This window comes from Ambystoma mexicanum, chromosome 3q (genome assembly GCF_040938575.1).
Source record: "Ambystoma mexicanum isolate Mex_15411 chromosome 3q, UKY_AmexF1_1, whole genome shotgun sequence".
NCBI classification, from domain to species: Eukaryota; Metazoa; Chordata; class Amphibia; order Caudata; family Ambystomatidae; genus Ambystoma; species Ambystoma mexicanum.
Window position 1 is genome coordinate 613,951,344 of NC_090926.1, and position 23,912 is coordinate 613,975,255.

Below are 23,912 nucleotides of genomic sequence, written 5' to 3' on the forward strand. Positions count from 1 at the left end.
AGGCGCTGCCGGTATTTTACCGGCATGAACCATGGCGCTACTAGCGCCATGGTTCACCGCCATCCGTGTAATGAGGCCCCTAGTGTGGTTTAAAACTCCATTTTGAATTATACACTTACAGTCTGGATGGAGAAAAAAAACTTGGCAAACCAATGTGATATTTACTCACACTTAAGTTCTGCTGCATTAGCTTGATTATGCATAACCTTGCTTACACTGGCAACATTATATTCATGTATTACTAACAGAAACAGCTTCACATGAAGTAGAATAAGAGAGTATGGGCCTCATTACACGGATGGCGGTGGACCAAGGTGCTATTAGCACCTTGGTCCATGCTGGTAAAATACCGGCACCGCCTTGGTGGAAAGGGGAATTACCACCCTATTCCAAGGTCGGTGGGGCGGTATTTCCCCCTTCCCCCATTGCCCTTCCCCATTCCCATTTTAGCCCCATAGGGCAAAATGGGAATTGGAAAGGTGCTAATTATGGCACCACAAATTGTGGTACCGTAATTAGCTCCCTGGTCCCTTTGCGGGTTGGTTTTTAAGGCCTGCAAAATCAGGCGTTAAATTCCCCAACCCGCAAAGGGACCTCGTAGTAAGGCGTGTAATGAGGCCCTATGAGTCGTTATTGTATTGTGAATACACATCTGTGTTGATATCTCCTTATGGTTGTAGGGGTACCATGTTAAACCAGGCTTGCCTGTCTTCTCAAAGATGACCACTGTCCGCATTGAGAGAAGGGAAATCCTCCTTAGTGTAGTCATAGAATCTCCTCTTAGTTGCATTGGAGTTAACATGTTCAAATCTATAAAATCTGCTTATTAAGGGGCGGGGTAACACAGCATTGGGGTTGCTTGGGGATTTTGTGCTGTCCATTCCTGTGTACACCCTGCAGTGCTGCTATTAAAGATTTACCAAACTAACCTCACCCAAGATATGTGTGCCGTTTTTGATTTCCACCACAGAGGCATATGAGCCTAGCCAGGGGGCTTGAATGTAGTTGGGACTCTTGCCATTCTTCTTCTGGTTTTGCACTATGCCATTTCAAGTTTTTGCAGGTTGTTAGAGAACCAGGTGTCTGTGGTGGCAAAGGCACAGCCAATCTTCCTAGGCATGGGGGTGGCTGACTCAGAAGTCGTCCCACTTTTGATGATGGTGAGAAAGACAGTCACCATGCTATTTGCCAGGATTCTAATGAGTTGGATCCATTCTGAACTGTGTTGGTGTCAACTAACCAGAGGTTTTTGCCTGGGTTGATGGAAGATGGAATGGCAGATGACTGTTTGAACCCACCATAGTTAGTCTAGTGGATGGAGATTGATGAGTGTGCAGCTAGGCCATGAAAGAGGCAAATATCTTCTTATCTGGAGTGTAGCTATCATTTATAAAATGAGGTTCAGAGTGTGACCTTTAGAGTGAGTTGATTGTCTAATAGGTTAGTAGAAACCTAAGTGTTTTGCCACATGCTTAACTCTTCCTCTTCCACCATTCTCCCTTTCCCTCTATGTCTTGCATTCCTTACGGTGTTAACTTCTCTCCTTTTCCTCCTCCTCCTCATACGTCAACTGTCACTCCTCCTACTTTGTAATGCTCCTCTATTAGGTCCTGTTACCATGTGGGTAATTCTCGTTGGGCAGTGGTGGTGCATAAAGTGGGAGCTTGTTTTAGTCAGAAAAGTTGTAGGTGGTTCTAAGTTTTGGACAATGAGGGAATGCTGGTTATTGTGGATGCTTGTGTGCAATTCATCTCATTTTGCCTTCCTTCCTCAACTTCTTATTCTTAGGAGACAAGTCTGAGAACTTGCCAAGATGTAGAGGAAGGATTAGGAAACAGATTAGAGCAGTGTTTCACCATTGAGGTTAAGTGAAATCCAGGTGGAATTCTAAACTGCCTTTCACTCTAAATGTTGTAGCAAGTGGATCATGGTTTTATGTAGTGGACCGAATAGGCCTATTAAAATCAATGATTTTTAAGGAAATCTCAACAGAAGACTTCTGGGACTAAGAGCAGATAGGCTGGTGGGAATAGTAAGTACTGCTTTTAAGGAATGAGTAAATGAACTATGTGTATAGAAGAAAAATAGACTTCAATATTGAGTGCTTAGTATAATGTAAATAGTTTTTAATAGTACTAACAGTGACTGACTTTAAGCAGTGGAAAGCATGTGCACTGAATCGTCCTCAAATGTATGGCTGGAATGAAAACTGAAAAAGATTCTATTTTGATTTATGCTTGGTCGGCAGTGCCTGGTGGGAGAATCCACAGTATTAGCATGAGCTATCAACACAAGTAAAATCTCTGGAGCAAGGAGTGGCAGCACACAAGGCCATATTTACATTAAAGGAAAGGACCCAAGGGCATGCACACAACAATAGTTGCGATTGCTACACAACCACCATTATCCTTCTCTTACTACTCAAGGAGAGCGGGGTTCACATTGGTAATTAAAAATTGTTGTTACCGTGAACAGTTATCTCCTTCAGAGGGGTTTGTCGAATTGGTTCGATTTCAAGAATTTAGCTAGGTAAAGCCTGGTATTTCCTAATCTCGTCCGGTGACCTAATGGAAGAAAAAAAAAGAAAACAAATGGTTTGTAAATAGGGTGTAAATTACATTATTGGAGAGAATTTCACCAAACCACGAGATGCTTATTTACTCCAGTGTCAAACAGGCATGAAGATAGGGGGAAGATTGAATGAGAAGCTTCACAGAATGACATTGAAAATGAAAGTGTATTCAGTATTATTTGTCTGTTTTCATAGGTTAAGAAACCATTTGAAGAGGTGCAGAGATGACATGAGGAGCCTGTTTTCTATTTGATCCATGCCCCTTTCCCTTCCTGGAGCCTGGCATGTAGCTGATATTAAGAGATAGCTGCAACTCAGGCTATGCAGCGGACATGTGAAGCCAGAAAAGTTGTGGGACACTTACAACTGGGACCTGATATCTTTTGCCCCTCTTCCTTAATGACTCTATTCTCTGCATCCTCCCCCTCAGCTGTCAAACGTCTCTTCTCCTTACTACTCTACTGCTCCTTCTTAGATCTCAACTCTCTTTCTGGCTCCTCTGGCCTCAGTACTCGTCCCTTATCCGTAATACTCCAGTGCTCTTTATCTTCATCTCCAGTTCACAATTCTCTTACCTCCTCCTGCCCCAAGATATTCTTCACCTCCTCTACCGTTAAGATAAAGTGTTCTGCCCCTCCTCCTCCTCTTAAGCTCCTCCTTCTTTGCACCTTTCCTCCTCTGCGCACTGCCACACCCTATCCATCTCTTACGATCTTGCAGAATGGTCTCTGGGATCTCATTTTTCCAATGGGATTAAGGCTTTGGAAAGGTGTGTGGGAGGACTGTGGTTGGAACTCATACCATGGAACTACATCTCTTTCATCTGGGACCAATTTTCTACTGGTGCATGGCATAGCTCTGTTCGTAATGCTTACTTTAAGGATGCCCATCATCTTGGATTTGAATTCTGCACTGTAATGGTTACAATCATGCGCAGCGTCAAGTGTTCCTTTCCTCCCAAACTGGGCAAGTGATTGATTCCCTGACTTGGATCGGCTCCTGCAAACACTAGCAGACCAGGCTGCCAATGGGCTCTGTGAATCAAGGCTCAAATTATCTACTTTTGGTAAAACCATTCCTCTGCATCACCACTGCTGGTTCGGCAGACACCACTGTCCTGGTTGTGTGGCCTGCCAAGACCTGAAGAACGTATTCTTTCTGGTGTTTAAATTCTTCAAAAGACTGCCAAGGGTTGCTGGGTCATTTATTATGGTGGGGGTCTTCTGCTTAAGGGCTCCTTTACTGACACTAATGTTTCCTGAGGTACCTGAAGGAGCCTGTAAACATCCATGGAGCTACTGCATGACTCTTCCTTACAAGCCTCAGTCTTTCTAAAACCCTGACTTCCCTGGTGAAGGTTCCTTGAACCTCTGGTGAAGTTGCTCAATGGGGTTTGTCCGCCTAGTTTGTCACCATGAAATTGTGGCCCATTATTGTCAGTTAGGGTTTTGGAGATATTGTAATAGACAATACACATGAAGTTATTTAGTGATGTACTGTGGAGCTGTGGGGTTCTCTGTATTTCCCCTCCAAGGCTGGCATCACAGAGTGGTGGTGGCCCAATCCCCTCTGTCCCCACCAGGCACTCCAATGCCATCACCCAGTCTCAAATATGGGACTTTGTCATGGCCCCCACAGAGGACTAACAGGATAATCAACAAAGATATCACTTCCCCGAATACTAAGAGGGGCCTGTCAACGTGTAAATACCAACCACACAGGCATCATCGTATGCCCAATTACAACTCTGAAAAGGGGAAGTATGATAGACGAGTTTAAGATAACAAAACTCCTGACCCCAGAGCCATAACAGAGACATGGGGATACTGCTACCAACCCACCGTATTTCGATGTTAAGAGAGAAATACAAAACAAGATTAAGGAAACACACACAGACAAACATGTTGATGTGGGAAGACTGTTGAATCTTAAAATACTACTATTGAATGCTAGGTCCTTGATTAAGCATGCTACTGAACATGGCCTGGATGTATGTGCTATCACAGAAACATGGCTTCATCAAGCAGCTGGACCTGCATTTGGAATAGCTATTCCAATACGATACAATATCATGTGTAGAGATAGACAAACTCTAATGAGTTGAGTCGTGGGGGTCATTCACGGAATGAGCATAGAGGTTTGGGAAATAGGCACAATAGGACCAATGGGTTGTAAAACACCGTTCCTCAAGATCTGGAGAGAGGCAACCATAATGGTTAACTTAGCTTTAGTCTATCTCACTCCCACATCAATGTCAGATTGTATCACCCAGATAGGTAACAATTTGCTACACCTGTCAAAATCGACAACCAAGTTTATTGTTTTAGGAGACTTTAATCTATGGTTGGGAAATAGCACTGACCAGACAGCCAGAGAACTGAAGGAGGCCTTTACTAGTCTGGGTTTTCCCAACTAATTAAGGAGGCCACACATATTAAGGGTAACACATTAGACTGGGTAGTAACGCATAATATTGTGACTACCAAACCTAACATTTCACTGTCTCCCTGGTCAGACCATTTTTATATCCTCTTTGAAGTATTACTTGCTAAAGAAATACTGAAAAGGGTAGTACAAAAAATTTGGATCACATCAAAAATTGTCCAGATAACTGAGACTGTGGAGGCGTGGGTCGCCCGCTCTGAAATAACCTAGTTAATCTACAAATATTGGACCAAATAATAAAGGCGTATCGAAAAGCAATCAACAATATTGCCCCATTGAAGACGAGACAGGTGCCTGAAAAAAAGAGTAACGTTTGATTCTCACCTGAGCTACAAAGGCTCAAAGTACACAAAAGGAAACACTTGTATATTTGGAAGCACACAGAAACTGATATAGATAAAGAAGCATATAGCATTGTGGCAAAGCAACTATAAATTAGCAGTTGTAAAGGCCAAAAAAGCCATATATGAAACACAGATAGCTGATGCTGAACTTGATTTCAAGGAATTTTGTTTAGATACAAGGGAATTGGAAAATCATTGTTCCAATAATAATACAGGGCCATTGAAGGATGTCACATGGTGTACAACCATTCAAGAGGCCATGTTGGGCAAACTCGATATGATTAAACACAATATACCACTCCAAAGGAATAGGGATGTTCCAGAAAAATAACCAAGAAAGGAGTACATTTGAAATCAGTGAAAGTAAGCAAGCAGAGACAGATCATCATTTTAGATTCAGACATATCATGAAAGATGAATTGGCGGCTATTATCAGCAGGCTAGCCCCACTATTTGTAAGGGTGATATATGTTCGGCCATTATTGTGAAGGCATGCTCATCCTCACTGAAAGTAATTCTCATGAAATGTGTTAATGCCTCATTTGAAGGGTGCATGGATCACACAGCAGCTTAAAAAACCTGGACTAAATCCCGATTTACCGAACAACTATAGACCAATTACTAACACCCCTTTCTCTTATAAATACTGGATAGGGGGGCCTATGAACAGTTTCTCAAACATTTGATACATTTTAATATAGTGTCAAACAGGCTTTACACCATGTTACAGGACTGTGATGGCCCTATCAGATCTCAAGTCCAGCATGCTGCAAAATATAGATAATGGACGAACAGTCTTAATAATGTTGCTGGCCATGTCTACTGCATTTGATACAGTGGAACACACATTACTTATCAAAAAAATTAAGAGTGTGGCAAACTTTAGTGATAATGCAGCTGCTTGGGCTAAATACTTTTTAGAGAACAGACTAATAATGGTTTGCAGTACTACAGCAAAAGCAATTCCAGCCTGACTGCTATATGGCGTCCCTCAGGGAGCGTACCTCTCGCCATCCTTTTACATCATCTTTACGGTTCCCTTATTCCAGTTACTGGAGGAGAGTAGGATACATTTTACCAACTACGCAGAAGACACACAATGCGTCATCCCTCTATAGGAAACCTATGAGGAAGATACCTGGCTCATTAATGATGTATATGGAGTGATCCATGAGTGTATGCTGGAAGGTGGAGTGGCTCTCAATAGTGAAAAAAAGACAGAACTGATGGTAGTGGGTACAAACAGTTGAGTGCAAAAACTGGGATCAGAATATTTGAACTTTCATGTAGCAGTGTGTAAATTGCAACCAAATAAAAGGTTAAAACGCTAGGAGTCTATCTTGATCAAAATCTCACCATGCGAGTCCAGGTTAATGGCCTTGTGTCAGTCATCCGTAGTTTATTTCTTAAGGTTGCTGTCGCAGATTCGCCCCTATCTCACAGTAAAAAGATGCTAGACAGTGCCTAGGGCCATTGTTGACTCCAAGGTAGACTATTGCAGCAGTTTCCTGATTGGGATCGCAAAGGGTGACTGCACCAGACTTCAAATAATCCAGAACAGTGCGGTCAGGGCAGTTGTGGGATTACATAGGATTATAAGCATTTTATCATATATCAAAGGCAAGGAAAAAGCTTCATTGGCTTCCTATAGAGGCCAGGATAGAATACAGCCTGCTGATAATAACTTTTAAATGTTTGGCTGGACTTAACCCACAATATCCCACTAAAAGCATTGAGTGGAAACCTGGTCTGAAAACTCTTAGATCAAACAATGCCAACCTGCTGGCGGTGCCCAGATACAAGCTGACTCAGGTCAGCAAAGGTGCCTTATATGTAGCAGCACCCAGAGCAAGGAATTATATCCTGCCAGACTTGAGGGAAACTAAATCACTCACTGTGTTAAGAAATAAACTCAAGCCATACTTATTTAGATAAGTGTCCACCTCTGTTATGGGTGGCCCCCTTTGATTATTATTATCATAATAATCATTATTATTGGTTATTTGGAACACACTTAATACCAAGAGGCTTCTAAGGGCGGACCCAGGGATCAAACCTGTGTTGCTCTGTGTCGTCTTGCTTCCGAGGTGAGAACGTTGCCCCTGAGCTATCCTTCTGAGACCTGATACTTGTCTTGATGTCTGTTACTCTCCCTACTTGACATCTTATAGCGCTGTATGCCTCCAGGCCATTAGCTGTGCAGTACAAATATGAAAGTGCAAATGTGCTGCGATGCCAATTTGTCTGAAAATATTCTGACATGGGAAGTCAATTATTAAATTAAAATGCTAGCAGCTAGCAGTAGTGATGGCCACATCATACATTCAATAACAGGATGATAAATCACATTACTGTCCACAAACACAATGGGCCTCATTCCAAGATTGGAGGTAGCCATGGCCCAATTATTGCCATGGCTGCCTCCAATACCGGGTCCGGTCTGGTTGGATGGGGACTTACCGGGTCATTCCGACCCTGGAGGACCCAGTAAGTCTCCATTCAACCAGTCATTCCCCATTCCCATTGAGCCCCAATAGGGCTCAATGGGAATGGGGAAGTAATTACGGGCCTGCTAATAGCAGGCCCGTAATTAGTGCCCTGGTCCCTTAGTGGGACCCGTAAAGGACGTGTGGTCAGACCACACGAGCTTTATGGTTCCCGCTAAGGGACCTCGGAATTGGGCGGTAAGGGATTACCGGCACCAGTCTCCTTACCGGTACCTGGTATCCCTTACCGCCCAACTCATAATGACCCCCAATGTCAAAGAAAATTATATCACATAACCTTTGCTCCTGATGACAATAAGTGACATCACAGATGTAAATAAAAATGTAATAACATGTTACTAAAGCAGAAAAAGCTCCTTTTAATTACCATGTTAGTGTTTCCTAGGGTGTTGCCTTGCTATGGTAGAGGTGCTGAGATGAGAGGACAGAGACACCCAAAGTGCCCCCATAGGCAAGGGCCGCTTTCCATGGCCAGTTGCTGCCATCTTGTGCCAGTTAAAGCGATGTAAACCAGAAGTAGTTTGGATATGTTTAATACAGCCTCAGACACCAATGTGCAGCCATAAGGTAGCAGGTGCAGACTAAAAGGCAAAGTATTCCCATTCTATGCTAAGTAATGCATCATAAGCCAAGTAGAGTCACCACCATTTTCTGAAACCAGATAGTATGGAGAAGCCTGGTTTGTTATCATTACAGAATCATGACCCATTGTTAGAGAATCATGACCCATTTAGGGATTAGTTATCCATCATACATTCTGATTAGTAGTAACATGGAGCAGTGACATTAGACTATCCACATGATTCTGCCACTTTGTATACATTTGTATGTGCTATAAAATGAGGCCTGTTATATTTGAAGTGCCATGTAGAGACACATGTTATATTTGTAGAGACATGTAGACACATGTAGAGATATGTTGTTATGTATTATATATGCATTGCAGAGAGACACCACATATGAGTGTGCACTTAGAATATGCATGGAGTCTGCATTATAGATAGCGCTTGGGTTTGTGAGTGAGAGAGTAAGCACTAGAAAAAGCATTAAGCAATTCCATTGAGACACACAGAAGTGCCGCGGAGTGCGGAAGTTGTTATGAGATAGTGTGAACAAAGAATGCGTAAACAGTTTTCTTGGCAGACAGATAACATGACTCTTGTCCGAGTGGAGAAGGCATTGGAGGCCTTATCAGTCTGGCTGGTGTTCGCAGATAGAAAAGGTGGGGGCCATGCAGGGAGAGCTTTTGCACAGAGAGACACGCAGAAGGAGAGAGGGAGTGAATGGAGAAATATGAGGAGATGGTAGGATGGTGACCGCAGACAGTAGATATGATGACAAATGTCACGATGAAAAGAACACGCAGTGATTGACCAGAACACGCAGTGATTGAAAAGTATAAGACATGCATCACAGACTTTTAGGCACTGCTCAGATTTAGAAACGATGACAGTGAGAGAACGAGTGTAACCATAGGGATGTATATATGTCATTGAATAGTATAACCAGAGCTGAGTGAGATTAGAGTTTCTACATGTAGATGGGGTTTTGTATGGAGCTGCTCTCTGAGAGATTGAGAGATCGAGAGACGTTTGGATGACTCTGAGAGAGGAAGCCTTGGGGAAGCATTCTGATGAGTGCTGATGAGATCGATCTGGTAGAGAGAGGCCAAGGAGAGGCCCTGACTGACTGGCTGGTTGCAGAGTTAGCTGGAGAGGAGAGACAGAGCAAGAGGGTTGTATTGAGTAAAACACGTGCATGGGGAATTAGAACAGACACTCACACAGAGCATTGGCTGACATGATAGATGGGGTAATCAGACAGGGTTTGTCTTAAGAGAGAGAGTGTGAAGTATGGTGTGGAATGGAGAGGAATGGTGTGGATTGGAGTTTCTATTAGATTGCTTGCATTAGAAGCCTGTAAGGCTTACAGTTATTGCATTGCTTGGAAGATTTGTACCAAAAGCATAAAAAGTGCAAATTCGAGATTTGCATTATAGTAGTGTTTGCATTATGCATTGATATGTATGAATAAAAGTGTTTCTATTCTTGAATCGATTCATGTGCTTTCTTTGTGTCTTATGTTAGTGTGTCAATAGGAGTAATTTAGGAGTAACACAGTGCACAATTGCCCTGAGATACAAGAGCAGGGGGGGGCATTAGTGATTCACCCACCCAAGGTAGATTTGTTGCAGTTCAACAATTTTGCATTATGATCAGTGAAAACATCATGGCTGGATTCCATTATGCATTTATTCATAAAATGAAGGGACTGATGAGGCTGTTAAAGCTGTAAGTATAACACACCTTATTATCTAACTTGCCACACTATATACATAAAATGCTATGTATTTTCTGGTTTAAATTAATGTGGGGACCTTCCTCTAATATTTCAAATCAACACGTCTTATTAGCAAATAGTTTAGATGTTTAAAATGTTTGCAGAGTCAATCTCATACTATATTTCCAAAGTTGTCCCACTTGAAAAAGGTAGTTGAGTGTCTCTTACCCAATAACTAACATTCTACTTGAAACAGTTATCAGACTTGTCATAGTGGCCCTGTTTAAATCATCAGACTACTTTTCATCCGTTTACTTGTGAAAGACACTTAGAACAAGAGTCCACACTTAATTATCATTTCCAACTGACTTCAGATCATTGGGGGATAATGACACTGCCTGATTAAAGTTTTTTTTTTTTTACTACTACCTAAGCTTCGATACAGAGAGGACCCTAGTAATTCATTATTTTCTTAAAAGAATTGAGGAAAAGAATAGAAGAGATGACCTATTTTGCACATTACATTCGGCTCAGTAGCACATCTTTCTAGAATTCTTATGCCCAGGTAATATAGAAAGATCAGTTACCACAGCATCTGTAAATTCCATTGAGCTCAGTTAGCACAGCAATAACAGAATTCATCATGCCCTGTCACCACAGCATGGCTTCATTCCTTAATATAAAGTTAGCCCAGTTAGGGCAAAATCCATCACACCAAGTTAGTTCAGCAGGGTATGATCACATTGAGCCCAATTAGCAAAGCAAGGCCTTATTTCATCATGCCCAGTAAGCATAATTAAACCTGATTCCATTACGACCATGAAGCATAGCAAGGTCGGATTTTAATTTGTTCAATAAGCAAAGCAAATCTTCATTCCAGTATGATCAATGTGATGAATCGCCAGATTAAGTCACTTCTTCCCAAGGGGGTGCCTTTCCTTGTGAGGCTAAGAAGATGAGCTCACTACGCGATATTCCCCCTAAATGTGGCAGCAAGTGGGACCTCACAGGGAGAGTCTACCCCCTTGGTGACAGGGAACTCCAAAAAACCCACACTCTTGGACCAACAGTAACATCACGACTTCAGAAAGGACCAGCAGACCAAGCCACTGTCTTTTATTGTACCATAGGATCCAAAATCCGACCTAATGAAATACCTGGTAAAACTACCATGAAGAAGAGTGAGCGTGTAATACCGACCACTCATTGGGTATAAACCAGTAATACTGTGATGAAGAGGAATACGCGAGTGCACGAGAGCGCTCAACTGAAAGAGGAAAAAGGACTATGATCATCTGCTTGGGAGGGCCCAGCAATGTGTCATAAAAAGGGATGAAGGACCATTATCAGGGAGAAATGAAACCTGGGAGTTTCAAACCAGCGTTGTCCTGGAAGCTGATTGAAACTGGGAGATCCTCCATATTGAGGAAGCAACCAGCTGGCATGCAAGGGAATGTTAAAGACTCCAATCAAGCAGTCCCACTAAGTGAGTGCCTTGTCTGGGATTGCTCAAGGGAAGCCCTTATTTATATATTTTTATGTCCAGTTCGTGTACTCTGGATGACAACCCTTATATAACACCCCTCTCTTACAATCCCCCTGACCCCACTGAGCCAAGAAGTAAGTTTGTTTTGCAAATTTAAAAGGTTTATTTGAGAATTAAACAATATATATATATCGCACTTTTATAATAAATTAATTGATATCACACTTGTGAATATGAGCAGTAATAAGCAATAGGTAATCCTACAATAGCACAGTTCTGGTGATTTATGACTAGGAACAGGGGAATAAGGTATCAGAGAATGCTTTATGGTTTCAAGGAGATGCAAAGATGAATAAAAGGCAGTACAGAAATAAACTTGATATGATTTCAGCAAAAGATAATGTGATCACTTTTTCTTTGACAATTCACTCCCCCCCTATGCAATGTAAGGAGATGGAAGTAACACGCACCATTCTCAGGAATACACACAAATGCAATACAAAGTTCCAGTTCCCCCCAGCGAGCTTAGAGGAAAACAGGTATGATTTTAAACACAGGCAAAATTCTTTTAAATGTGGTGGCAATGAAGTGAAAAATATACTCAAATTGCTTTTAATTCCCTATAGGAGGTTCAGGGTGAGTGAGAGGTACTTTATATCAGTTCAGGCCAGCCCTATCAATGATTCAGGGATGGTTATCAAGTTGAAAACAGAATTCCGTGATGGAAGCAAAAGATAAATGTTTTCACACGTGGCTGGAATGAAGCAAAATGTCAAATTGCTGCAGTTTAGTCGCGTGCGTCGAGCGCAATTACGGAGGCACTATAAGGAGTAGTTTATAGCTTAGAATCTTAGCTTTAAGATGAAAGTTAAAATACGTTCCTAGGAAAAACGGTTCCAGAGATACGGACGATTTTGTGAAGGTAGATTCTCTAAATTAAATTTTAAAGTTCAGAATGACAGATGACAGTTTTGCAGCTTTGAATCTAAAGAAGGGACACGATTTCTATGATGCAGTTCTCAATAGGTTAAAATTATTTGAATTAGATTATTTTACACTGTATGTTGGACAGGAATGCGATTTCGTCACGGATCGGGTCAGGATTGGCTGCGGTTCTCTCGCCACTGGGTACTGGTTCTCTGGTCTGGTCTCTGGTTCTGCTCACAGTGATCTGGGTCAGCTCTCAGCGATCTGGTCTGGGTCTGGTCTCTCTGGATAATTCTGCCTTCTGGGTCTGCTACCGGTTCTGGCAAAAGTTCTTGGCAAAGAATTCAAACAGCCTGCCCGGCTGTGAATAGTTTGGTTAGGTTTTGAGGCCTGCTGAAGAGAACTCAGCTTGTGGGTTAGGCTTTTGCTTTGAGTTCTGGAGTCAGAGTTCTAAGTTCTGGTCTCTGTCTTGCTGGAGTCAGTCCAGATCTCTGGATGTGAAGTCGTCTGTCAGCGTACTACGCAAGGAAATGGAAATTGAATGTTCCTACCTGTCCTGCACAGTCTCCTTTTATGTGTTTAGAAAGTGGGTGGGTCGGCTCATTCTGCACGCCCAACCCTCTCAACTTATCATTGGCCTCCTCTCTCCCTTGATTGGGGGAACTGGGTTGTGAGTCAGAGTGATGAGGTAGGTTTATGGTCAGAGGATCCTCCCCTTGTCAAATTGCACACAAATCTATTTCTGATCCAAATACATATTTATCGATGTACCATTTTTCTAATATTATGTGTCCAGTTAACATATTTTCTGTAGCACCAAACCATCCGATCCCTGTCTTTGTAAGATGTCGTGTCCATTTATGACAGAATTCTCCCCTTTTCATCCAGATAACGACCTCTAAACCTTTCCAGATTTTACACAAATGTGCACCAGGGATATGGGTTTCAGATGATAAAGTGTCAGATTTTTAACATGCATACATTTGGAGTAACAACCTTTTTTCCGCTACTATCCCCAAGAACATACCACAGAGTCCTAACACAAAAATCTCAAGAATGAGGATATTATTTATATAATTTTTACAAGTCCGCACTATGAATTATCCATCTTTTTAAAATTATGCTCTGGCCCCAAAGGGGTGTGGTTTTCCAAAGCACATGGTGGAATTTCTGGTTCATCCACTTCCCCCAAGCTCAGCTTGCACACAGATGCAGTGCCCCTCCCCGTTTCCTTCCAAGAGAAAGCCATTTACGACCCCCCATAATTTAACATTTGCCTGGGCCAAGGACAGTGCTTTGTTTAGTTTCCTGCAGTCCCCAGGTGCTCCTGCCCTGATTCAATCGGGGAGGTGTCATCTCATTTTGGTGGTGGCAGCAGAATGCAGCCAGGCCTGGGAAGAGTGGCTGAGCAAGTTTCAACTCCTGTCGGGGGTAGTTGCCGGGCAGAATTCACTCTCTTCAAGCCAGGCTTCAGCCAAATGTCACTTTTGTTCCCAGTTTTCTACATTCAAACCAAACTTGCAATTTTTACACATGCAGCTAGAACACTGATTCTAAGTTCAAAACTATGACATTTAACAGTTGCAAACTATGTGACACTCAACAGTAGTCCCTCATTTATTTTAAACATTTAGATTTTAATGTCTTTCAGTCCAATTTCACTTCAGCTGCTGACATCCACAGCTCAGCCAGTTTTGTTATAAACATTGTTTTGGGCTCTTTCTCTTTCCAGATTTTGTATGCACACAAGTCTACCTTCTGCCAAATGTCTGCTGGTGTTCATTGAGATTTTTGAATATCTTGCAATGTTTAAAATAGGCATTTTTAGCTTGCATTTCAGAGAAACGGAGGTGGTTTAAAAGCACTTTTGAGCTAACAGGCCCTGCTATTTTTCCTTGGGCACCACATTTCACTCATGGCGCTTCTGGCCTATCACGCTCGCACTGGTGGGTGGCAGGTCAGGCGACCATTTTGGTGTGCGCAAAACTGCACGGTTTTCCTGGATTATGCCGCAATGTGGGCTTTTCCGCCCTCTTGGATTTCCTAAGCCACAGCACAAATGTTGTAGCCTAATAACTTGAACGTGGGTCAAGACACCCAACAGGAAGCACCAGGATAGCTTAAGGCAGATGGTAGCTGGGGAAAGAAACCCCAAAAAAGATAGCCATTTGTGAGTGGTGGCGTGACTCAAGGAAGGTGGATGGTGCAGTCTGGTAACTACACCGAGACCATGGAGATGCTAGCACTGCAGAGCCGTGGACAAGATGCAAAGAGAGTTGGATACAAAGCAGAAGCCGTCCTGACCAAACGAAGAGAAGCCCCTAACATGCAAGCAGGTCTGGTAAAACCAACCCATGGAATAGAAGGTGACAGGGACGGTGGGAGACCCGGTAGGGACCACGAGTATATGAGTACTGGAATCATACTGATCATTCTAGCCTGTAAATCGAGCTCAGAATATTATAGGCACAATCATCACAGGACTCCGCCTACTCATTCAAGTGATATGAGGGAGAACCGAGAGAGTGAGACTCATCACAGGACTCATCATACTCATCCCAGTGATATGACAGAGAATCGAGAGAGTGAAAATCGAGAGAGGAAGAATCATTGCAGGACTCATCCTACTCGTCCCAGTAATACCAGAAATGAAATAGAAAGGGGGAACAACATAAAAACAGGATCTATTTTACCGGTGATACAACAGGAAGAGACTTTCAGAGACACTTCAGAAAAGCACAATAAAAGAAACTCAAAGGCTAAAACCTTGAAGAAAAGGACTTTACAAAGTCAAGAGAAAGGGGAACCAGGGAGCTGGAAAGGTCCCCTAACGTAACTGAATGTGTTAAAATAACAAATAGCCACAAATTAAGAATTTAGAATGATATGTTAAGACTGGGGAAGCATCTCCAGGAGAAGGCAGTCATTCTCTCGGGCTTTAGTTGTTTTGCCTTGGTGGTAGGGTCAGTGCAGCTTAGTTTTGGATGCAGGACAGACTGTTTCCTTTGGCCTTCACAACAGAAAGCAAGCGCCCAGTCTAGCCTAGTTAGTTCTGCTAGGCATGGATATCCACAGATTAGGGATAGTTAGGCCTTTTACTTATAATTTCAATCCAACATATGTAAGAATGCCAAAAACAGGTCTGTCTCCTTCCTCTGACCTATCACACCATTTGGCAGAGTATTGCTTTTCTTTACTTCTCCAGAAGCATTTACCATCTCCTTTGCTGAGGTTTGGGGCAGAGCATCAGCTGCTTTCATCACCTACTACACAGTACGCCTGACACCACATGCCTCCTTTGAAACAGTTATGCAAAGCATGTGGTGAATACTCCACGCCCAGAGTCCAGCCAGCCAAATGAGTCAGGTCTTGGGGCAGGATTATATGCAGATGGTAAGCTGCTGCTGAACGATTCAGCAGTGGCTCAATTTGGGAATGCTTATACTTGCTCTGTGGTACAGGAAGCATTGGCCAAGGTACGTCCTACGCATATTTTCCCAGTCTTGGTCCTGATTGTGAGTGGGAAAAGAAAAGTTGTGACTGAATGCCCAAATTAGAACAGTAGGGTGTGGTCTTTCCACTGAAACATTTAAGGCTTACTCTTGACCTCAGTGGGCCTCATTCCGAGATTGGAGGTAACCATGGCGTTAATAGCGCCATGGCTGCCTCCAATAACTGTACCGAGTCCGCCCTCATTCATTGGGGACTTACCGGTCTAGTCGACCTTCGCGGGACCGGTAAATCCCCAATGAAAATACCATTCACATTTGAGCCTCCATAGTGCTCAATGTGAATGGGGAAGGTGCAAATAATGGTACCGCAATTTGCGGTACTGTTATTTGCTCCCTGGACCCTTTGCGGCTCCCGCTAAGGCCGCCTGGTACAACCATGCGGTCTTAGCGGGACCCGCAAAGGCGACCTCGGAATAGGGCGCAAAGGGGTTACCAGCGCTGATGTCATTAACGGTGCCCGGTATCCCTTTGCGCCCAACCTCGTAATGAGGCCCAGTATGTATTATTTCCATAAACAAATGGCTTACAATTGATTTGCCTCAAAACATGATGAACCCTGACAGAGCCCTGGAAGAACCCGGAAGACAGCCGGGGAGTAACAAATGTATTAGTTTCGTCCCACTAACATGCACATGTAAACTATTTCACGTGTGTTTTTTTCTTAATGGGCGGTTCAGTCTGTAGCTGCTATTTATTTTTGCTTTTTCAATCAATTTCTCAAGAATATATCTTTTTCATATACATTACAACATAATAACTGCAAAACTGCAAACAAAGAATCCCAAAACACTTACATTAGTGAATACATGGTGAGACAATGAATAGAAATACAAGGAATCCACATAAATCCTATTGCAAACAGACATGGATCAAATACTTCAATACAGTCAGTTAGTACATACATGAAGCTTATCATGTGCACGACTCATATAGCTAAAGACCATATAGTTAGAACTAGAAACATGTGTGTCTAACTGTAGTTGATGACAATCATTGGCTAAAGACCAGTTAATGGTTGTGCTCCAAATACCAATGTGACCAATCCATGGTCACAATAATGAAGAAAGACCAGTCCAAGGTCGACATCAGAAAGCTATTTCCTGATGGCGTGGTATGGACTTCAGAGGGACAATGAGCTTTCGGCAGGCAGTAGAGGCTGCCTTCTTCTGGGCCTAGGAATGTGTCTCTGCGAAGAAGAGAGCATGAAAGTTATGAATGGGGGCTGCCTGGCTACAAAATGTGTACAGGGCTATATAGAAAGAGAAGGGTTCATTGGAAAGACAGACATGTGTTAAGAAGGCATGATCGAAATGATACAATGCCTGTATTGGCACCACTGACCTGAAAGAAGGTCCCTTGTGTGGGAGTGTACCCGAGGCGAGGATGGTCTCATCAATGGGGCAAAAAAAAATTCCATGTGTTGGAAAAGGCTTAAAGGTTTAAAAAGGCCCCCTGAATTAATCTGGAGATTCACAGTTTTAAAATTAAGTAATGAGCTGCAGGTAAAGCAATAACAGGAGACTCAGTGTTAGGATCAGAAACTGCATTGTGTGCAGTCCTAAAAATAGATACGGCATATTAAAAGTAAAGGCTTACTTAAAGTGAGATCAAAACAGCAGTGAGGCCAGTTGCTGTGTGCTGGGGTATCCATCTGTTGATGGCTTCTCTGGTGTTTTTGAAAAGATGAGCCGGGGACAAGCCGGGGACAAGTAGTTGCACCTGCGCGGAGTATGCGACAGTGGCTACGTAAGGCTACACATGCTTATAGATGTAAGGGGGCTGGTTAGTAGCTATGATAACAGGGACGCTGTGAGCAACTGAGAACATCTCCCAAAGTGGCGGTACATCAATTTTGCACCCCGCAGTGCGGTTTGTACAAGAAAAAGTAGGAACAAATGGTGTGGAACAAATAATGTAGAGCGGGGCAGGGCAGATGAAAGCGACCTGCTTACTGGATGCCTCATATTGATATTGGGACGGCTACAGACACATGAAGATCTGTCGCACATAATGCAAGCATGTCAGAGATTAAAAACTTACAAAATGCACGAAGCAGCAGTGTAATGCATGCTGGAAGTAAAATGTAAGGCAGGGAGTGATTACTAGCACTGCGATAAATGGGGGGGCCTGTAGAACTCTCTGTGATTGCTGGGAAGCAGAGACATAAAATGATTTTATCTGTATAGGGTATGCACACCTGCTTCATTAAAACCATGCTCAATTGTGTTGAGTTTGAAGACCCACCAAGCGTCTTTATAATTGAGTGCATTTCCAACGTTGGTGTACTCTGCCACCCACCACTTGATGTCATCCTGGTTGTGTTGTAGTTCTATGCAGTGGGAAACGAGTGGGGCAGTGTGGTTTTTGCACCTGATTCTCGAACATTGTTCGCTTATGCTGTTATGTACAGGTCTGATGGTCTGTCTTTCGTATCTTTCATATCGTAGAGTCTCTACAGGGATAAGTCTACACTTATCCCTCACTTTCCCTCTTAGCGGCAAATGGGGGCATCCAGGGTACTAGGAGATGGATAAAGGTTGTCAATCAGTGCCACCTAGGGCTTTAAGTTGACCGAGGCTACCCACGGCTCAGCTCCCAGAGTCTTAAAATATTGCCCTTGAGCCGGGGCTCTGCAGGACTTTCGGAACAGTAGTTCCCAAACAGATCTCTTCCTTGCAGTAATGTATCTGTGTGACAATACTGCTTTTCATCAGTCATATTTCTAATTACATCAGTTGAATACATTTTGAATTAGGTTGTTTTCATACAGGTTTGATTATTGCAACACATCATATTAAAGTATTGCCATTACAACGATGTTAATTACTACAGAAGAATTACTGATTTCGTGCAAATAATCTACTGGATTGCATGGTGCAGTGACCTATTTTGATTTGAAGCTCTATTTTATATTTTAACATTTATTTTGGTAAATATTTTTAAGCATTTTATATTTAATATATATTTTAAATTAGTAGCCCGGAAGGGGGTGTGGTGGCCTCTCAGACAATCAGGAGGCTTGGAATGGGGGCTTTACCACATGGTAAAACCTCTGCACGAGCCTCCTCGGAAGTGGGAGGCCACCATCTTCCCCGCTGGGGTGAAGGTAAGTGCGCCCCTGTTCCCCACGCTTCCCCTTCCCCCCACCCCTACTCATAATTTCCACATCTCTAACCCATCCCCTCGACTCCCCCACTTTCCTGGCACAGTCTTCTCCCTTGCCTGCACAGGGAACACAGTTTTCCCAGCGCATTCCGTAGCGGCAGTGGCTGCCATGGAAAGAGGGAAGGTACTTACTACATGTGGTTCCCTTCTCCCTTGTCCATGGGGGCCATTTTGGATTGTCGTTTTTTGAAGTTGAGAAATGGCAAGTCGCATTTTCTCAACTCGAAAAAAAAATATGAGCAACCTGGAAAAAAGAATTCCGGGATACTAATAGCAAAAATCCCCTCCAGGCAGGGGCATTAGCGGATCTGGTAATGCCTCAGGGCTAAAATTAAGACCTTCACTTCGCTCAGGCTTATAACTCAGCATGGTGCATTACCTGACCCTGTCGGGTTCGTTGCTTAAGTATAATTCACTTTCTTTATTTCACATATGAAAACTCAATTGGGTCTGTTAGGTATATTTTAATTATGTAAACCCCCATCTTTTAAAGGCTGTGAGATTTGATGGTGTGCCAGAACTTTTTTAGACCCCACCCCCAGAAATGTGCATCACGGTGCCCTAGAGTCCACCCTCCTCGGTTTCGTATTTGATTTAAAGCACTGATCCCACCCCATGTCTCACTCTTGACCTCCTTAACCTCTTCCGTTTTACTTGCTAGCGAGCAGGAGTGACGGGAACTACAGAAAGTAAACATTGGTTTTAGAGAGCTGCATTCAGACTTCACAATAGCAGCTGCTACCCTTTGTGACCAAAACATTGACATCAGTGACCTTGACACGAGTCTGACACATTCATCATGTTTTCAGTTTTTAACCTTCTCTTTTTTAATCCAGAAACATTTGAAATTACACACTGTATTGACAAGGGGGCGGCAGGTGTGGAGATCATGGAAGTTGTCATCAAGAATCCCTACCAATTACTTCTATGTTTTCAGAGTCATGGTTTGGATGAGACATGAGCAGATATCTCCCAGTCAGGATTTGTAGGAAAGGCTAGGAATTATTCTTAACTGGAATGCTTCACTCAAAGAACCCGTGCCAGAGAATAGTCATTTATTATTACAATCATTTTTGAAATGTACAATTGTACAAATGTGGGATTATGAATGCCCATATTGACTTTTCTTCCCTCAAATGGGAGGCAAAATCCATCAGTCGGTCAGAGGTTGCATGAGGGCTGTCTGGTGTGCAGATTTTCAGGAGCATGTCTACTCTATTCTACTGAAATAGCGAGAAATTATATTCGCACCGGGCAAGGGCGCTCAGCCAAACAGGTGGCTGTAACAGCGGGCGAGAATACACAATCCCTGCCCGCTGTTACAGCCACCCAGTGAATGTTTTTTTTTTCTTCTAACGTATTGTGGCATCAGGGAGCCCTGTGCACCGGTCCCGATGTTCCTCTTTTCTGGCTGCCGCCATCAACATCGAAAAGGGACTATGATCCTTTTCGGATGATGGCAGCAGGGCCATGTGAAGCACTGTTGGGGCCCGGGGCACGCACATCTTTGGGGGGCCCCATACACCAAACCAAATGAATTAAGGGATCCAGTATATCTGGTAATGCACACCATGCCATGATCACAACCTATATCTCATTATGCTGCCACGCAGTTATCAAAATAACTGTTGGTACTTCCTTGCATTCGCCTGACCACATTCCTTCTTGCTGTGATCGGAATCGTAGATTTCAAGGGCAACATTAGTAGTTGACAACAAGGGTACTTGTGTTCTATCATGGGTACAGGACACTTTTCATCATAGCTTCCATGAAGGTAGTATAAATGCAGGTAATGGAGCATTTGCAAAAGTTGCAAATAACCCAGAATCGACAGAGGACTCAGATTAGCAGCCTTAACAAGTGCAAAAGTGCTCAAGCATGGATAGAGTGGACTAATCGGAAGCCAGGAGAAACCTACACGTACTGTAGCAAAGGTAGTAGATGCAGATTAGAAGCTACCAGGAAGGTGTCTGTATCAGACACACTGATATTAGAAGAGGGACATGATTTTCAAGTGGTGTTGCCATTAGCGAACAAGTGGCTGTGCTGTGCAATATATCAATGCTGACTATTATCATAGAATAAGCAACATTATAGCCAGTGAAACTGTGACTGAGGCTTTTCTGAAAATCATCCCTGCCACCGAAATAACTCTGAAGGGTGGCAATTGTGAAAGGTTTAGGGACTGACAATTTTGACAGATTAGGCAATACAAGACTAAATAAGATGGCCAAGATCACACATTGGTTAAGAGGTGATGCTGGGATTTGCGCCCACCCTACAATTTCTGCACTTTACAGCTTTCTTCTCCAGTTCTAACCATGAGCTAAAATAATTCAATTGCATAGGAAAATACACAAATCACATAACCCATTGGAAAAAAACAATTATTAGACCTTCACCATACTGATGCAATGTTTGTTTTTATAGCAACCACTATCAGGTGCAGGTACATTGCTGATAATAGCATCTGTTGTGCTACAATCCAAAGTACATACACATGGAGGTTTACCAACTTCAGACATAGGAAAGGCTGAGTCAGCCTTGCTGGAACTTGGTAATCTTGCATATGAACACAGATCTGTGCAGTGAGTGCGTAACCCTCTGAGCTATCTTCTGGGCCTTTGCCGCACTCAAATTTATAAGTAAGCATTTCAACTTTTGCTAATGCACATGATGAATTTAATCCACACAGAAAAGTGAGAACGCTACAGGAGTTGTGCCGTAGTGAACGCACAAACACTGTTCACCGCAGTAAACACATAATTACACGATGAATTGATCAAGGCAGAATGTACTTGTCAACAACAGAGAGGCTATACAGCATGCCATATAATACCCTGACATGAACTAATTAAGTTTGGTGAACAATGGGAACTGACGTCTTTGGCTCATGTAGCCTTGTGGGGCCACCCTCCAGGGTGGGGGCCCTGCACAAGTGCCCCTTTTGCCCTCCCATAAAAACATCTCTGGATGGTGGACATGTTGGAACATGTTTTCCATGTCTACCGTCATCCAAAAAGGGAGCTAGTCCCTTTTCGATTTCAATGGTGGTGGCCATTTTGTTTTTGCTTTTTTTTTTCCTCCAAAGGCAGATGGGTTCACACAGAGCTGATCTCCCATTGGATGAAAAAGAAAAAGAAAATATCTGCATCCCGGTAAATCCCAGGATGCAAATGGCTTTCACTTCCCCCAGATGGTAGGCATTCATGGGCTTTAACGGCTCGCTGCACAAAGCCTGGGCTGGCGGCCGTTAAAGCCTATGTACACCCCCAGCCATGGCGTGAAAGCTATAAAATGAATAATCATAATTTTAATTTGATTTTCTAGACAGGTTCAAGAAAGGGGGTGGAAAGGACTGCCTTATTTAATGCAAATGTGCAGCGTTCCCGTTTGAAAGGTCCAGTTCTGGACATCCGAAAATAGACAGTCTTTGGAAAGTAGTGGCTCATTTTCCAAATTGTGCTAATTACAAGAAGGGGATGGCAAATGTGTGCACTGCAGTCCCCTCCATGCAATTTTGATGGTTTGCACTATGAAGTGCAAACAATGCACGCAAATCCAGGCGGACCAGGAATTGTAAATGCCTCCTAACAGCACATCTGTACCTGGAATAAGAGTTGTAGTGTGGGATCAAAGTCCTTTTGGATATACTGCATATGGAAATTCTGAGATGCTTTTTGCCTGGGAGCTGAGCTATATTCAGGGCCATGACATTGTCACATTCATGAGCCCGAAGTTCAAACTGTTGTGAATATAATGGCCTCATTAACAGCGAAGGTTTGCACAGAGTTTGGAAAACGTAAAGTTATTTTCACTGTTTTACAGTATTTTGATTTATCAGGGAACATCTCCAGAATCCCATTATTCTCAGTTTCACTCTTTCAGCTGGGTGAAGTATGTCTAAATAGCTGCAGTAAACAGAAATTAGTTTAGTCTAGCACTGGCTCTTTATCTCCCAGTGCAAAGCAAATTTGAAAATGAATGTTCTGTTTTCTCAATAGGCCCGCACTGTGACTGTAACCCACATGAAATTAGTTGGTGGTCTCCATTCTGTTCCCACTTGGCAATGATCCACAATACAAGCACACGCACACCCTAGCAATTGGCACTGTTAGCTGCCCGGGCGAAGGAGCCAGTGATGATATCAGCTGAAGTGTGTTCCAATAGATGGTTTGAGGGAGCAAACACTGCCGTTATCCATTCCCTGACTAGTGGGAACATGGCGGATTTCTTAGTTTTGGCTGGTACGGGCAGCTTATGCCACCTAGATGGAAAACATATTTCCATTTATTGTGGTGGCCCACACGGAAATATAGTGGCGCATCAATTTTGGTTTGGCATTGCATACGTTCGACACACGATTAACTTTGGTAGGCAATGGTATGTGACAACTCTTTGAGGACAGTCCTGAGAACAAGGTAGGTAACATGATACTGGCCCACCAATGACGAATACTCTTTTACTGGGAAGGGAAGCAAGAGGCGACTTGGAGCCATGGCTGGAGATTCATCAAACTGGCCCGGCTCGGCAGCAGTTAATATGGTACAGCCAGAGGCGTCGCTAGATGGGTGTGTGGGGGTGCTATAGCCCGGGGTATTTTGGTTGTAGCTACGGATAGAAGCTCAGGGGCTGAAACCAAAAGGTTAGCTCGCCCTGAGTCCCGACATAAGC